This window comes from Eleutherodactylus coqui, chromosome 13 (genome assembly GCF_035609145.1).
Source record: "Eleutherodactylus coqui strain aEleCoq1 chromosome 13, aEleCoq1.hap1, whole genome shotgun sequence".
In the NCBI taxonomy this organism is placed as follows: domain Eukaryota; kingdom Metazoa; phylum Chordata; class Amphibia; order Anura; family Eleutherodactylidae; genus Eleutherodactylus; species Eleutherodactylus coqui.
In genome coordinates, this window is record NC_089849.1 from 24,639,475 (window position 1) to 24,658,208 (window position 18,734).

The 18,734-nt window shown below is 45.8% G+C and overlaps 1 protein-coding gene across 1 annotated transcript in view; it reads left to right on the plus strand.

Annotated features, from left to right (window-relative positions):
* Positions 1–13,822: 13,822 nt before the first annotated feature.
* The window catches only part of MAPT (microtubule associated protein tau), a 49,304-nt gene continuing 44,392 nt past the window's right edge, over positions 13,823–18,734 (plus strand). The window contains exon 1 of the mRNA XM_066585911.1: positions 13,823–13,926. The gene's annotated coding sequence lies outside the window, so the exon portion shown is untranslated. The remainder of the gene's footprint in view (positions 13,927–18,734) is intronic.

An 18,734-nucleotide genomic window follows, 5' to 3' on the forward strand; every position in this document is an offset into this window, starting at 1 on the left:
GGTCAGGTGCTGTATTTATGTTCCGAAGTTGGTTTTAGTACTGTATTCACTGAGCTGTCATGGTACTGTATTTATTCTATGAGCTTGGTTCTGGTGCGGTATTTATGAACTGAAGTTGGTTTTGGTACTGTAATTATTCACCGAACTGTCCTGGTACCGTACTTATGCTATGAGCTTGGTTCTGGTAGGGTATTTATGAACTGAAGTTGGTTCTGGTACTGTATTTATTCACTGAGCTGTTTTGGTGTGGGTATGCAGAATACCGACAGACTGATTATTGGGGAAGGGGGACCTATGAAAATCCACACAGGAGGACATCTAACCTAAGGCTGGCACTGAGTGCCTGTGTGTGTCTCTGTGCTATGTGCAGGCTCTGCCGTGAGCATGGGGTCTACGTTCTTTCATTGACCTGTTCTGTTTAAATTGTTTTTTTTAGTTGTCTCTGTTTTTAGAAAAGTTTGGTAATCGCTCATATGGCCATTATTGTACCTTCAATTGCTGATATCACCTTGAATAGCAAGATCCATCTGTCGGCAGAAATCCTTGGAATGACTACCGGTACTAATGTTTAAATAGAGCCAGCTGTCTTCTTTCTCCTCTTCCCTTCCCCCCCCCCCCCCCCCGCTTCCATAGAAGTCTATGGGAGCTTCTTGCGTATCTCTGCAGAAGATAGGGCAAGACGTGTCTTTTGACATAGCGTATAATATCAGCGACTGAAAACGGTTGGCGATGTGCTATTTTTTACGCTCCCAAAAATCGTTCATCTGAATGAATACTTTGGAATCCAACGCTTTGGATGGTCACCATTTTTGTGCGGTTTTTTTTTCCCCCTTAAAGCTGCGTATGTACGGTCGTGTGAGTAAGGCCTAAAGGGGCTCTCGAGCCCCACTCCTCATTAGCGTGTTAAATTATATAAAAGGCATAGTCGCCTAACAAGATGCCCCGCCGCTCCTGGTACACCGGTGCCCGGTCCTCTGCTCCTCTCTACCTCCTGCTGCAGCAGCGATGACGCCCTACCAATGCGACGTGACAGATGCAGGTTTCAAAAAGGCTTCTGGGTCTGGATAACCCCCTCAACTTGGCATTTATCAATTGTAGAGCTTGGTACCGTTTCCTTGTATACTTGCCAAGCTTCTCATATTGTCTAGGAATTTGCTGGATTAATTGCACTTTCACCAGGAGCTGATCTCTAGCTGGCACTATTAATGAGGACAGTGTGGCGAGCACAGCTACGAGGACATACTTGCTGTGGTCACTGTCAAGGATTATATATATATATGACACATTTACAATTATTTTTATGCAACAGTTGGATACAAAGTCAACAGTTAGAAAAAAGTATTGCATTTAAGTAAATGGGACTGAGATGCAATACCAGGCAGAACCCACGGACAAGAGTGGCGCTGTTTTTGAAAATATGCCCCTTTAAATAAAATTGACATTTTGCTTTTCCCATCATGTTCCTTTGCATTCCTGTGTGTGAACAAGTCCTTAGTTGTCCCGTGTAAAGCCTCCCTATCATTTAGCCATTTGATAGAGCGAATGTAAAGCGACAGTTGTTCCGTGCAAACATGGCCATCAACCGAGTGATGAGTGAGAATTCCGTCACTAGTCGCTTTGTTACGGCCTAAAAATAGTTGATGAATTATCATCTGGTGTAAGCAGGTAATCGTTGTCTCTCAACAACCATCCAACAACTTTGTTGGAAGGTGTACAACCACCAGGAAACATTGATTGGTTCCCGCCTTTTTTTGAACATTCGTAACTTCCATTGGCTCCCGAAAACTCATAAATACATGCAAGTGATCCTCAACTGCTGGTCTTTGAAAAACCCTCGCTTCTGCGGTCTTTTGCTGGTTTGGCCTTCAATTGAAAACTTGGTGCCTCGACTTCACTGGTAGACCACTCAAACTTGTTTATGTGCATTCAGTGAACTCGACAACCAATGAGTGCATTAGGGAGGGGTTGAAATTTCAAATGCACGCCCGCTAAACAACCTCACACCCCCTAACTAGTCGATGAACAACATTTTAGCCCGCGCCAATGCTCCCAACAATTCGTTCAGCGACCGTGAAATTGAACAACATTCGCTCAGCGTAAAAGCACACAGACAACGGTTTGGACGCTTTAGCGGCTGTCTCGAGCGACTATAGCTGTCCCCTGTAAATCCACCATTGTAGAAGTGTTTTCGTATATACAGGAGGTTGCTGAATAAACTGTAATACTTCATTAATGCAGTCTATCATCCCTGGCAAATTTTCCCATAAATTGTGCTATTAGCTGGAGGCTGTGAATGTTTGCACACCTCCGGGAAGCGAGCAGATTCCTCCGAGGCTTGTCCTACCGCGTTAAATATTAATGGAGAGTTACTTGAAGAGAGGAGGCTTCACATAAAAGATTTAGACCTGGAGGGATGAAAGGGATTATAATAAATGTCATAACTACAACTAGTGTCATTGAAAAAATCAGAAAAATATAAAAAAAATAGCAATTTGAAAGGACCCGTCAAAAATATTAATATTTCTCTTTTAGTAAATACTTTAATACAGGAATAAATTATCTTAAAACTTTGCGTTGTTTTGCTTTTCTGTCGTTACTTTTGGAAATGTACCTATAAATTGACAACTGGGTGTTACCTTCCCCCCCTCTTGTCAAGAGGGTGTGGCCCTACAGAGTGCTACTGTGTGTAGAGATACGTCCCTTTAACAAGGGCTATGGTAGCAACTAGAGATGAGCGAGCATACTCGCTAAGGACGATTACTCGATCGAGCATTGCCCTTAGCGAGTACCTGCCCGCTCGGGAGAAAAGGTTTGGCTGCCGGTGCGGGTGACAGGTGAGTTGCGGCAGTCAGCAGGCGGGAGAGGGGGGGAGAGAGGGAGAGAGATCTCCCCTCTGTTCCTCCCCGCTCTCCCCCACAGTTCTCTGCCCGCCGCCGGCAGCCGAATCGTTGCTCCCAAGCGGGCAGGTACTCGCTAAGGGCAATGCTCGATCGAGTAATTGCCCTTAGCGAGTATGCTCGCTCATCACTAGTAGCAACTAGTTGGCAATTTCTTCATACATTTCCAGGGGAGATAACAGAGGAACGGAACACTGAAATATTTTGAGAAAAGCCACTTTAGAATTATTTTGTGGTTAAAGGGGTTTTCTGAGGTTTAAAAAAAATTAGCAGGCTTAAAATGTTGTAAAAGTGAAGAAAAAATGTATATTCACACACTCCAGCAGCTTCCCGCTACGCATCGGAGCCCCTGTGTCCTCTGCTTGGAACCCTGAAGAAGCCGGCTGACAGTCACGTGACGTTCATTGTGATTGCTCAACCAATCACAGGCTTCAGCAGTGATTCTTCCATGGCCATTGAAGCCTGCGATTGGCTGAGTGGTCACAATGTTCAGCACATGACCGCCCGCAGGCTTCTTTCAGATTCCGAACGGTGGGCACCAGGGCACCAGTGGTGGATGGGGAGCTGATAAAGGACCGCTGATTGATGGTTGTCTCTTGCAACGGACCTCAATCAACCTACTATTGATGACTTTGCCTTAGGATAGTCCATCTATAGTTTATAACTGGACCGGCCTGAAAAAGTTGCCAGACAGTCATGTGCTCAACCAATCATAGGCTTCAGTGGTGATTCTTCCATGGTCACTGAAGCGTGTGATTGGCTGAGTAGTCACTTACACAGTTGTAAACTATTGATAGCCTACCCTCAGGATAGGTCATCAATAATAGATTGGCGGGGGTCTGTTGTCTGTTTTCTGGGTCGGTGAGCTCATGAACTGAGCTGATTTCTGCAGGAAGCAGATAGCTCCGTTCCCACTGCAGTGGTCAGGCTAAGTAGTGCAGGCCAAGTTCCCATTGAAGTGAAAGGGAACTTGGCCTGCAATACCCAATCTGGCTACTGCAGTAAGAACGGAGGTATTTGCTTCCTGCAGAAATCAGCTCAGTGCATGAATATGCTAGCCTATGCAAAATAGAGACCGACCCTTTCTGATGTACTATTGATGATACCCATTGAAATGAATGGGTGCAACAAGTCTGGCCATAGCATGAGTGTACTTCAGAGAACAGCTGATTGGTGGGGGTCTCTTAACAAGCTACCCTGAGGATAGTCCATCTATAGTTTACAACTAGACAACCCCTTTAATGCTAGTATTTACTAAAACAGACATATCAGAAGGTCCTCTTTAAATAATCATGGCAGGACGCATACAGGTAGCGTATGAAATTATAGGCATATGGTGGTACAATATGGGCACAGAATGTTAAGGCAGCAGTGTGCAGTCCTAAGCTCTCACTCACGACCTGAAGGTTGCGAGTTCAATCCCTGCATGGTTCAGGTAGCCGGCTCAAGGTTGACTTTTATCCTTCTGAGGTTGGTAAAATGAGTAATAAGTTGGCACCATATAAATACCAGTCCTTTCTCCACAACACAGATTGATGATATGACCCTGTGCCTGATGTCCTTAGTCTTATGAACATATGGAGGGATGTGATGTATGCTTGTACAAGTAGCCTTTGAATACAGTTTATACCGCTGACACGGACAGAATTTACATGGTGACTGTATGATGGACTCCCAGTGTTTAGGCGACTTTTTTCATATAAATGTAGGTTTTTTGCCTCATGTGGCTTGGCTGTGAGATTGTGGACTCCTTTAGGGAGGGAACCAACATGAACTCATTTTTTATGTGACATCGTCACCGTACGTTTATCGGTATTAAAGGGGATTCTGCAAGATAATAATTTTTGTTAAAACCAGGCCCCCAATGCTGGAAAATAACAGAACAACTAATTCTCTCCTCTTCCAGTCCCTCACAACTCCCCTGCAGGCAGCTCCGGGTCTCCCGTCTGACACATTCTTTACAGGCTGCAGCAGCCTGCGTACGGGATGTCAAAAGCTGCTGCAGCCAATCACAGAGTTCAGCAATTAAAGAGAGGAGGAGAGAACCGGAGCTGCTAATGGGTCTTGCATGGAGCCAGGAGAGGTGAGTATTAGTTGGTTTGTTATTTTTTGAAAAAAAATAAAATTTGTTTGTTTTAACAAATGATATTATTTCGGACAACCCCTTTAATACAGTAGTAGAACTGCAGCAATTACAAAAAATGATTGGTTGCATCATTTGTGAATCAATCCATCAAATTTAAGAAACAAAAAGATTGGCTGTAAAGTCCGCCCCTAGTTAGGTTATCTTCTATGTCCTGTACAGTGTATTAGGAGCCCACAATTGTATCACAACCTTGTCCCAACAGAGGGCGCTGTAATATTCTAGTGGGCAATCCCCACTCTCTACTTGTTAGAACGGTCCCTTGACAATAAGGCGATCACAAGAGCAGTTTCCTCTGCTGGGGCCCCCATCAATCAGCTGCAATCTGAGGGGAAAATTGACTGTAAGTGTCCGATTTCCCAGCAGCGCCTCCACAGGGGAAACTAGGCATTACACAGTACCAATTCAAAACAATGGGTTGTAATGCAGGACAAGTCCTTGAGAGCGAGAGATGTTCTTTGTATTGCTCGTTACTCTGGCCAAGAGACCCTGGACAGAGGACCCCCTCTATTAACTCAGAATCCATGCCGATCAGCTAGTCCCTGGGACTGCTGTCAGTGGGGACTGCACTGGGAGCACATACTGCCGCATGTATTACGGAAGACCGATTTGGTACTGGAGGTCCAGATCCCTATCCAGGCTGCCACAATGTTGACACGGCTGCCTACTTCCAGTACTGTCCATACTGACAGCAAGCTTGGCAATCAATTGATGGGAGGGGTTCCCGGGTGGCAGACCCCCACGATCAACCCCTTTTAAATGGGTCATGCCAAATCATCCTCTATTGTAGGTAACCATCTGATCGATGGGACATTAGGATTCGCACTGGTCATGAGAACGAGAGTCCCAAAGGCCCCTAAATAAATGGAGTGGCAGCCGAGCCAACACTGTTTATTAGTTGTTCGCCGACATATGGTTCATAGGAAGGATCTTGCAATTTGGTTTGCAAGTCGTTCAAATACGAACAACTGCGACTTTACACCAGGCGACTTTTGAGTTATCACCAGTCACCCAAGTTCACATGGCATGACTATCGCTTGCATTTGCTCGATCAGCTGATAGTCTTCCTGTGTAAAGGCACCCTTTCGCAGATAGTGGAAGGCACCCTGCAGCTTTTCCGCAGCTGTCGTCCTGGCGGTAGGTCTCGTACGTGCCTCCGTTGACTGTATGCAGTACATGTGCTCATTTGTATAATAGCAGAGACGGATGAGTGATTTATGTATCCGGCTCATTCAAAGAAAGCAGATTATGGAAATGAGGATCCATTAGTAAACTTTCATTGATGTCTGACAAATGACCTAAACATCCCGACAGGCTTGGATCACAGGACGTTTACTTAACCCTTACCTTGCTTGGTGCAACGCGGCAAAGTCCAGCATCGCTAATGCATTTGTAGGACTTCGGAAGTTGAAGATTTCAGCTGGATCATAGAAGGGTTATAAAACAAATACCTTGTGTAGGTGCCGGATCTTTGGCTTATAGTTTAATATCTTATCAATCCACGGGAAGACATGCCATAATGGATGCATAATTACCAGCAAAGGCTCATCAAATATGTATGATGGTAGGTAGGATGCATTCTGGGGCGAATGCCATTTTATTACTCAGTATGTCAAAACATCGTGGGACCCACCGCGCCACTGACCAATTTGGCTTTGGGCTACTCCTGAGGGCAGCAGACCCTGGTTTTCACCCTTTAACCCCTTCACTGGCAGGTTTATTATTACCATGTCAGTGCAGCAGGGCCCGGAGATTTTCCTGAGGTTATTCGAAGTGGCAAATGTGTACAGAGGTTCAATAACTGTGTGTCCTGGCCAGCATTTCAGCACTAGAGCTGTCCACGGAAATCTTCCGGGGTTTAACTGCATGGTCAGTGCAGCAAGCCCAGAGATTTTCCGGGTGTGCCACTAAAGGGGTTAAAGGGGTTGTACTAGAATTATAAGTTATATCAGTGCTGACACCCTCACTGATCTCACCCCTTTAGCCTCTCCATTTGGGATCTGGTCTTAGCAGCTGGGACCCCCAGACTGTTACCCCAACAGCAGTCGCAGTTGATTGGCAACTGACACGAACAGGTTAGAAGCACGTAAGGCGATACCAGAGGAGTAGGCAGAGACGTAGTCAATATACCAAGTCAGGACAGGCAAAGTTGGTGTGAAACGGTAAGACATGCCAGTACAGGGCAGGCTGCAAACAGATATATTGTGGTCAAAGTACAAGCAGAGGCCATGACAGGAGAAGACAGGAAAGCTGGGTGTATTGGGCACGGGTGAAAACAAGCAGGATACGATAGTATCTTTGCAAAACCATATGGAACTAATTAGTTTGGTATCCTCCAGGAGGAAAGTGCCTTTAAGGGGTATTCGGGGACTTCTACTATTGACAAGTTATCAAAAATTGATCGTCAGGGGTCCGTCACTGGGGATCCCAGCTATTTGTTGGGCCTGCCATCACTGTGGACAGAGCTGGAAACAGTGCTGTCAACACTGCAGCCGCCCAGTTTGGTAGTACAGGCACAGCTGAATGCAATGGAAACTGTGCCTCTACAATATGGACCATCTCTATCTGCTTTAACGCTGTCCGCAGTGACAGCAGACCTGGTAATTAGTGGGGATCCCAAGCGTCGGACCCCCGCTGATCAACTATTGATGACCTATTCTGAGGATATGTCATCAGTAGTAAAAGTCCCAGAAAACACCTTTAAGGGAGAAGTCCAGATTGGCCGGGGATGGGAAAGCTGGGTGCGTGCGCTGGCCTTATGGACAGCAGTGACAGGTGCCCAGACTGCAGTATTGTCTGCACATGACTGGAAGAAGTTCTGAAATGCGTTGGGCGGAAGGTAGAACGAGCCACAAGTCTTATTTAGTAGCAAACTAATAGTAATGATCTACAGTTGTAGCAGAGCTGAATGTGTGCTTGGGTTTTCTCATCACAAACTGTGCGTTGTGGTGGCGATCAGCTGATCGTCGCAGGTCCGGATTCTGCTACCTAGTGCAAACAGTTGGTTTTGCCAAGGGAAAGTTGTCGTCGGCGGTTCACTTCCTCAATGTGTCCTTTTCTGTCTAAGCTAAATTCTGAATTTTTTCACTTTTTTCCCTAAACTTATTGCAACAATAATACAGCAGAGTTGAAGAATTCCTGATTTCTGAGGACTTTGATGATGATTAGTCACGGGTCGATCCATCGCTGTATTAATATTGACACTACCGCTCAGTGATTGGCCCGGGCAGCTGCTGCTTCCTGACCCAATGATGGTTTTTAGCAACCACTGCAGCGGCCGCATCCAAATATTCTTCAGCGGTAAATCTGCATTTCTGATGATGCACAACCTCCGCTTGTAATAGATGCCAGTGCGGCTTCAGCTGCTGCAGAGGCTGATTGACTCCCTAGGACAAGCAAGGTGAACGAGATTATGTCATAGCTGACCTGAGAGCCGAATCAGGCTTCATGTATAGAGAACGGGCGGCGGAGGAAGTTCTCCTATAAATAACACATCTAATAGCTTCTTTTTTTTTTTCTTTCTTGTGGTTTTCTTGACAAAACAAGCAATCAGTCACCGAACTGGCATGCAACATCCTGCAGACAACACCAGGGGGAGACTAGGAGCTTATGACTACATTGAACTAAATCCGTAAACTCCCGAGCTCCCTCTAGTGGTGGTTGCAATTACAAACTTTTTGGAGGGGTAAAAATCATGCAGAGGAACCAGGAGAATTTGCTGCGTTAAGTACAGTATTTCCATTTTGTTTTCATACCAGGCACAGTGCTGTACATTGTATAGTGGCCGTGCCTGGTATTGCAGCTCAGTCCCATTCACTTGATTGGCACTCAGCTGCTGTCAGGTTATGTGACCAATGAACGTGGCTTGAGAAGAGGCTGCAGCGCTCGCCTGAGCACAGGGTACCGTGTGGGTTTCAGCGCTAAGACCCCTACCGATCTGCTATCCTGTGGATAAGGGATAACTTGTGATCTTAGTACAACCCCTTTAACCCTTTCCAATCCAATTTTGGATTCAAGTCTATTCAAATTCACCTTTGGAATCTGTAACATTCGCGTGGACTTTGGCCCTGTTTTTAATGCCGATTTTGGCGCAGATTTTCTGCTGTAGACGATCCACGCCATTTCTGCCACGCGTACAAAATACGCAGATAATCCACCGCAAAATCCGTAACGCTAACCGCTGATTTTTTTTACCCATAAAAACGCTGTATATTTTCCACGCAAAAAATCTGCCACCAATCCGCCCCACGTGAACGTGGTTTATAGTAGCTCGTCGCTTGTGTTGGGGCTCGAGGAGAAATGTCCTCTGGGGGGCGCTGCTTGGACCTGTTCTGTAGGGGTCCAAACGCTTCCTTCTTGCTCCATGTATAAAACCGCACAGGAGTCCAGACAACCTCCTGTCTGGGTGGCATCTGCTGTGCCACAGTGCCTCGCTGTCACTGCGGTGCCCGTGGTGTTGCTGGCACAGAGCAGCACGTCTGACTGGCATGCATTGCTCCCGTGGAAGTGACAGTTTGGTCGCTCGTCTGTAACGCTCGCCGTCTCCCTCCCTCCATACTGAGGGTTATTTATAGATGCGACACAGGAAGGATTGATGAAACCCAAGCTGCCGTTCCGCCGGCTCATGTAACTCCACATATGACACACGGAAAACACGGGGATCCCTGTGCAAGCGGGAGCTGCTCAGCATTTACTCACCCAGGTATAGGGAGACTGGCAGCGGGCAGGTAAGGGCATCCTGGACGGTGGGCAGATTTCTATAGGGGCCTTGAAAAGTGCAGACTCACTACACGGCTTGGTGCCAACTGGAACCATAACACGCTAATTACGTGTGATATTCCCTGTGAAGGGTCCTTATTGGAAATGCATGGACGCCACTTTAAGAATTTTATATCCAAATTTGGGACATTGAATTATAGAACTTTTCGCTGTACTTTTTTATAGTTTTTGGAACAATTTTGATTGGCTGTGGATCCTTTGTCCATACGTCGCACTTACAGACTACCGAAGCATCAGGTACCTTTAATGGTAAAGCGGTGAGTCAGGGTTTGTAAAGGAACCTGTCAGCAGGGAGTCTAGATCAGGGCGCTCTACAGTATTTAATAACACCACATTAGAGGGCGCTCTGTGCCATTCATTTCTTAGTATATCTTTGTAGCATTTGCAGCTCTGATAGAAAGCTCCAAATCCATTGCATAGATATAGGAGCTGAATGGTGAAGACTGGCGTTTCATACGTTGGTCTTAAAGGGGTTTTCCAGGTATTTTTATTGATGGCCTATTCTCAGAATAGCTGATTGGTTAGGGTCCACTGATCGATCAACTGTCAGCGCCACAACTCACTAGGTATGGAGTGGAACTGATAGCTCCAAACCTTGTGTAGTGGCCGGCGCTGGTAATTGCAGGTGCAGTACTCATTGATTTTAATGGGAGCCGCACCTGAAGTAACCAGCAGCAGCCACTACACAGGGGTCGGCGCTATCTGCTTCCGCTCCGTACCTTGTGTGGTTTGCTGTTGATAGCGGGCACCTGAATAGCTGATTGGTCAGGGCCACAAGCGGCAACTATTGATAATCTATCTAGAGGGTAGGTCATCATTAAAAATTGCCTGGAAAGCCCATTTGATGTGCAGCCCCAATATCGGAAGATGCAGCTAATCTATTCAAAGCTGCATGGATCTTAATTTATTAGGCGTATTTCGGGCCTCTCATGCATCAGAAAACTAATCTACCCCAGCTACGAGCTGCCGCCATGTTTTTATTGTAAATGATAGTTAATGTGACAGGCTGCGGTGGGCACATCTTCTGCCACTAGGCTCCACACAAGGTTGCAGAGGTGGCATAAAACATCAAAGTCACAATTTTTGGTGCAAAATGTCACTTGCGACAAAATTACGACTTTCTGAAACTAGAATTCTGGCACAAGGGAATTAATAAATTCCCACATGGGAGTTAAAGGGTTGTACAAAGATAGACGTTTATCATCCATCTCACCGCTACGTCCCCCACGACCTTGAGAATGGGGGTCCCGTGTCTCCCCTTGGACCAATATCGTGCTTGCTTGTGTGAATTTACCCCGAGGAGGAGATTCTATGGAGCGATGGCCGTGCATGCTCGATGCCACTGCATTCATTTTTGATGGGACTGCAGGAGATAGCGGAGTACAAGCGCTTGGCTATTACCATCAGCTCCACTGAAATAAATGGAGCAGTGACGGACGCACATGTGCGGCCATCGCTGTGTTCAATCTGACATCACTGCGGGTGGATAAGACCCCATACACACACACTGATCATATGTATCACTTATCCTGTGGCACAACCCCTTTAAATTATAAATATCTATCACCACTAGATGGAGCTCCGGAGCTTACCGGAGAGATGCAGTGACTGATCAGCTGAGCATTGTGAAGGATCTCACCAGCACATATGTGCAATTGAAAAACGGTATGAAGGAAAGTGGATTCCTGCGATGCCGGCTGATTACTGCTGGAATATTCCAAGAAATATATATATATATATAACACAAAAATGTATATGTGTGTGTATATATATCTCTCTAGATATCTATATATTTATATATAAAATGTAATTAATTTTTTTTATATTCATGCCCCACTTAATGACCGCATACTCGCCCCCCCCCCCTCCCAACACTTGGACCCCATAGCAACTGCTATGGCGGCTGTGCTAGTAGTTTCACCTCTGCTGCCTTCCGTCTCATGGGTACATATTAGGCTGCTTTCAAAGTATTAATTTGCCTGTGCAGACATTGTTACAATGTCTGTTTGCAAGTGTTGTTTGCATTTCATTCATAGGCAAAAAGTGTTCTTAAAGGGATATTCGAGAGCTCCTTAATATAGGGGAGAAATCTGAAACAAATGGCGACCTTTGAAGTGCTCCTGTCCCTGAGCTCCAGTAGAAGCAGCGGTTTTGCCACGTCCCTTCCTCAGTAAGGATCGGTGACATCGCGGACACGGAGTCCTTAATCGATTTTACCGCATTCAGTGAATTTCTATGGTGTTCCCTGGTAGATGGTGAGACCCCCGGCTCATCGGCGACATCCGCTGTGTGCAGGCCGTAGCTGCATTTTAAAGAAACCTCTTATGTGCTTAGCATTAAATTAAATCCTGTTACTGAGACAACAGCTAAAAGACTCCGCCAAATGAGGCACGATAATAGGTCACGTCTCAACCATCAGTTATGGGCAGTGGGTGATGTCTGCGGAGAACACAGGCGAGGAGTCGGGGAGGAGATTTGTTAATAGGGCATTCTTGTTATTGTCGGTCTGTCTGCGGCATGAAAAAGTAATATAAAGTAATTAAAAGAATACTTCAGGGTATTGAGTGTCAGTCGGAAAATTGTGGACCATTATAGAAAATTGTGTTGGTGGGAAATATGTAATATAGTTCATTATTTTCTATCCGTTAAATAATCTTACAGCAGGTCCTGATTAAAAATCGTCACCTATTTTGTGTTCACAGCTCCTATGCAAACCTATATGTCTCCATGGTTACAGACTACAAACAAACCCTGTGTAGTCTGGTCCTGCAGTCGTATACTCTTCCACCTCTCCCTGTTTATTGCTGACATACACTGAATGGCCACGTTATTACAGACGCCCATCTAGTGGTGCATCGAACCTCCTCTGGCCTACAGTAATTCATTATGGCGTCCATCCACGGGTATCAGAGGTCCCAGGATGTGCTAAGAAAACCTTCCCTACACCCTTACTCCACCTCCACCAGTCATCAATTCAGGCTGTGTGCACCAAATTCCAACCCTCCGAATCAGTCTGACCACACAGTGTTTTCCGCTGCTCAGTTTTGCGCTCTTTTGCCCGCCGGAGTCTCACCTTTCTGTTTCTCTTAGACAGCAATGGCGCTGGAACTGTTCATCTGTTAATAGAGCCCGTGAGTGCTAGAGATTGCAAGCTGTGTGGTCAGACATATTATTTGAAGCATCAGCCTTGTATTCTTTTGCAGCCTTCTTGACTGTTAGAACGATTCCTGACATCCTCCTCTGACCCCTTTCTTCAACCAGCTGTTTCAGTCTACATGATTCCCTTCTGCAGGATGTTTTCCTCGATCACACCATTCTCTGTATACTCTCCATACCGCTGTATGACAAACCCCCACAAGGTTGGCAGTGACATTCTAGCCCTGGCTAGTCTAACACCGATGACCAGCCCTCGTTGGAAGTCGCTTGGATCGCTGAATCTTCCCATCTAATGTGGATTCATACTGAAACTTGTGGCGTGATTTTATGCCGCACTCCGGGTCTAATTTTCATACCGGCTAATCCAATCTCTAACGAAGTGGCCATTCAGTGCACATTATGGTAGGTTGACTGCAGGATCAGACTACACAGAGTTTGTTTGTAGTCTGTAACCATGGAGACACGTAAGTCTACATAGGATCTGTACATCTAAAATGTTACTATGAAATATTGGATAGTAGTCCCAATATTCTGTGTTTTTCATATCATTACTGTCCAGTGATATATCATATAGATACCAGATCTCGATGCAAAAGACCCCGCCACCCAATAATGTAAACAAAGACATAGAAGACCTGTCTCATTCCTCAACTGCAGCAACTAACTGAATTAAATCCCCAGGAGCTGCACTCGTAGGGCTTTTAAATATTGTCCCTACTCTGCCAGCGTCCCTAGATAAACTGCTGACTCTTTCAAGTGTTTCAGAGAAGGGGGAGCCTGCAGCCTGAAGATAAAGCATGGGCCATGTCATGAGGATTCCCTGCTGGAGGTGATAAGCGGCGCAGCCCTCCCTTTGCATTTATCTGTGTCTTGTGGAGCTATCACACGCAGGGTGATATTGCCCATTGACACCACACAAGTGCCTTATTGCAGTGGGGCCTTGTATAAAAGGTAGGTCTTTTGGGTACATTATTTCAGGACTAATTACATATGGATAGCTTTTCATTGTATGGTCACGGTTTAGCGGTTTTATTCAAGCTGCTTTAGCATTGCAGTGCGCTTTGCATTGACCGGGGCCAACAGTGTGCATTGCAATGGTAAATAGAGAATAGTACTGCCCTATTACGTGGGGCGTGATAGCCGCTGCTATTGTAAGCCTTGGAGTATTTTTAACTGTGTGTGTGCCAGTTTGGGACGTGTGTGAAGGGTATGTATGATGCAAAGCAGCAGTTGGAGTGACAAAATATAGATGCAAGAATATGTTAGAACTGGCACCAATTAAGCAGTCGCCGCCGGGGGCTTTTATTTATGCTCTTTGACATTTACTTTGCACGGAAATACACGGTGATAAAATTAAACATGAGCTTAGGGTTGTACCAGACTTGGCCTGGGGTGGAGATTGCATTAGAATTAATCATTTTGAGGGATAAAGCTTGACTGCACTCAAAAACTGAAAGTTCTAATGTGATGTAGGTAAATTGCAGTACCTACATGTCTGCAGAGGTCCAGGAAGCTGAGATATGGGGTGTTGTATGGTGAGCTCTGTCGTTGAATATTACGCATTTTCTTAACATTTTGCGCCTGTGCAGAATAAAGAAAATCAGTTTTGACTCTTTAACGCTGCAGAACAAGTATTACGCTAGTCAGTGTGTAACACAGGTCCAGGGTTAAACAAACCCTCACCCGCCTGGTGCATAGGCCGAAAGGCTACCCGGTTGGGTCTGTCCTCTTGACTAGTGGCGACCCAGAAGTTACCAGAACTTGGAAGTTCCGGATTCATTCTTTCCTGAACCGCGGCAACTGAATGCATACGGGCCTCAGGGCACCTATTGATGGCAGTATGCCCGCCCGTACTTGTGCGGACCTCCACATTGTACAGTCTGAACTCTTTTAACTTGCTCCAGCAATGTGCACACAGCAGAAAGTGGTAGTGGCCAGTTGTAGCAATCTAAAGCCTATTATGGAAGTCTTCCGTCGTACTCCTTTCAGCAATCACAAACTTTGAAAGTCCAATTTTGGAGCCCTCGGTGACAGAGGCGACTCTGTTGCCCCCTTTTGCACATAAGCCAGAGCTATGTCGGTTGCATCATTGGCTAGTAGTGTTCAACTGCGCCATCAACATGGCGCCATAGCTATTTCCACTTCTCAGGCTCCTGGACCACTCGCCAAACCATTCTTAAAGTAATATACACATAATAAGAACCCCCTTACATGTTCAACCCCAGGTTTGTAGTGTGAGAATCCTGTCATGCAGCTTTTTGGATCCTTGACAGTGTGACATACAGTAGGTGAAGGAAACATTGGGAGTTGAAGGATATGTCTAATCTTGATATCCTATGAGGCATATGGACATCATAAAGGTGACCCCACCCCCCCACCCCTTAGGCTTTCCCCTATAAGGTGAAACCAAGCTAGGGTCTTGCCTTTCTATACATGGCCTGCCATTAATTTGAATGAATGCATGTAATACTACATTTAGCCTGTAGCGGGCGCAATTGCAAACCTGCTCAGCAGAATCAGTCGTTGCCAAGGGCCTGCGGGGATCGCCGTGATTGCTCTCAAATTAGACTTTTTTTCTTGTTGCACCTTGTTGGGTGAATTGTTGACTGAAGCTTTGGACGGATATGTTTAAGCGATGCCATTTGGTGGCATCCATCACCCAAAAGCTGGCATACTTCATGGTATACGTTTTTTTATTTTTTCTTTTACTGGATAACCCTGCATGGAGCAGCGCAGTCTGCAATTCCATGCAATGAAAAATGGAGAAACCTTGCTGGATATATAAAGGTGTTTCTTCCTTTTAAAGAATGTAAAGGAGTTCTTACAGGTGGCTCAGAGATGGGAGGCCAGAAGCAGAAGTTGTGGAGGTGCCATCTTGGTGGCACAGTAAGACCCTAGAACTGTTGAAGTGCGGACATGTTGGAGTTGGCTCCATCCGTGCTCTGGGTAGAAACAGGCAAGAACCCATTGGTTGTCTCCGAGGACTACTATACCGGTTGTCAGCATATCTGTGAAGTATTTCACTGACAGTGCTGGAGAAGTGTCTAGAGAAAAACTTCTGGTCTCCGTCATCTGCTGCCTCCGGAATAAAGAGACTGTGTACCATGTGAGCCATCCTGATATTAAACATAGTTTACAGCATGAGAAGAAGGTCTGCCTGTATGTATTCCGGGCAGCGTCCTTCACTGGATGTAAAGGCTAAGAGTAGCATCAGCTCAGGTGACCGAACGGGCCAGTTCCAGAGAGCGCTGCTACAAGTGAGCCACACAACTTCGGAAGAGGAGTCCTCTGGCCTTTGACCCCAGTGGGTACGGGTCCTGATGACCCCAGTGGGTACGGGTCCTGATGACCCCGGACCTGTTAAAATACCACCAAATTGGCATCTATCTAGTGTATTTGGGTCTATGGGTACATAGTTGCAGAGCTTTAAAGAGTTCCCTGTGATATTCGGCACCATTGAGTTTGCTTTAACGTGTTCTGGCATAACAGATGACTAAATACAAGACCCACAGCAGTGATCACTCCACCACACTCGTCAACCTAATTGATAATGTACTGCCGCATGTCATTCATCTTAGTGTGATTGATCGGCCACTACCTTCAGGGCTGGACTAGGCTGCTGGTAGAATGTGAGATTTTCTGCAGGATCCTGGCTGTTTGGGTTGCTATCTTCAGAAATACTAATTGCCGGTTCACTGAAAAGCCAAGTTTGCTGCTGGATTCATCTAACTGGGTATTAGCGAGCATAGTGTCTTCTTCATAACTGGTCACCGTTAATATTGTATCGTCTACGGCATGGGAGGATATAGACATATACGGTATGTTTATCTTCTCTTGACTTGTATAGGATGCATATGAGGACGGCCCCAGTTGTCCTCCCCACTGCTCGGTAATTCTGCAAGTAATCTGTAATTATATCTTAGGGCTCATTCACACGAGCGCGTGCAGCTTTCCGTCTGTGAAAACGCAACTTATTCATGGACCAAAACTCTCCTTGTGTATGTGGCCCTGGTTGCGTTTTTTCTTGCATGTATTTGGGCCTTTTCAGTAACTTCAATGGGCTATTTCGGTCCGTAATTCGGACAAAAATAGGACATGCTGAAGATGGCTAATAGATGGGGTCTCGAACGGTGGACCCCCAATCATCAACTATCCAGGGGATAGGTCATAAGTAAAAAAAGCCTATACTATCCCGTACGTTATACCTGCATTTCCATTGGTGCTTGTTCCTATGCACATCCCTCACTATGCTATGACTAAGGCTGGCCTCACACAACCGGATCGAATTCATGTATGCGAGATCCTGCAGCGGATTCCGGCCGTGGAAGCCGGGCCAGCGACCCTGCGTACCTGTGAATTCTGTATTGCGAATGACCACGGAGGCCCATGCGCAGTACAGATTTTTTTTCCAATATTTGTATTTCCTGCGCCATTGTTATTGGGCTGCTGGTTGGAAAGCCTCCATTGACTGCGGAGTCCGCAGCAATATAAAGCATGCAGTGATTTTTCCTTCGCTTGTGGAATACGCAATTCGTATCCGTGAGTGTGAGCAAAAACACTAAAGTGCATGCCTTTCAATGCGTGTGATTTGCTGCAGATCCGATTGCGGATTCTGCAGTAGGAATCCGTTTGTGTGAAGCCGGCCTTAGCGCACTTTGTATGCTTGAAACACGTAAGAAAGTTACTGCAGGGCTCGATACATGGACTACCTTTTAAATTCACCTCCATAAAGAAAATTGGATTTTTTGCCCCCCTCACTTTGTGCTGGGGTCCTTTTTCATTTACCTTCGAACCTCCTTGCGGCCGACAAGCTTTCCTGTTGCACCTGTTTGACTAACCCAACATCCTGTCCCGGAGATGTCATGTGCGGCGAGACACTCCGGTGGGGAGCGCTCCTCTCTTTGTTTGCTCTCTAATATTATATTTCCTTTCTGTTTACTTTTCCTTAAAGAGCCCCTCTGATCTCCCCGGACCTGTCTGTTTTAGTAAATCCTTGTATTTCCAATGAAATAACAATTCTAGAGCATTTTTTGAATATAACTTTGCTTTCTGCGGCTCCTCTGTTATTCCTTCTAGAAATTTATGAATAAATTGACAACTGGGTGTTACTATTCCCCCCCTTTTTGTCAAAGGGGTGTGTCCTTAAATAAAAGGGGTGAGCATTGCCTCTGCCCCCCCCTTACTATAGTTACCACTAAACTCAACCCCCTCCGATCATGTGATACAGTCAGGCAGAGAAGAGCTAAACAGCGCAGGAGGTGAAGAAGACTCCGCCCCCTGCGTGTCACTGCCCTGAAAAACAGCCTCCTCCATAGGAACAGCGATTGGGGCTAAGCCCTGCCCAACCTCCCTAACCATCAGGAAATTCCTCAGGTCTGTAGTCCCCATCTTAAAGGCAGGATCACTGCACAACAAGGGGTTAAAGGATAAAGCACAGGCGACAGAGGCAGCAACATTGCAGAGGAGGTAGCTCAACAGACTCTTATTCACTTAGCTGGGTTCTGGTGCTTTATTTGATACTTACCTTGGTTCTGGTGCTGTATTAATGTTATGAGCTTGGTTCTGGTGCAGTATTTATTCATTGATGTTAGTTCTGGTTCTTTATTTTATACTGACCTTGGTTCTGGTGCTGTATTTATGTTATGATCTTGGCTGTGGTGCTGATTTCATGATATGAGCTTGGTTCTGATGCTGTCTTTATGACCTTAGTTTGGTTCTGGTACTGTATGTATGTTATAAGCCTATTTCTGGTGTGTATT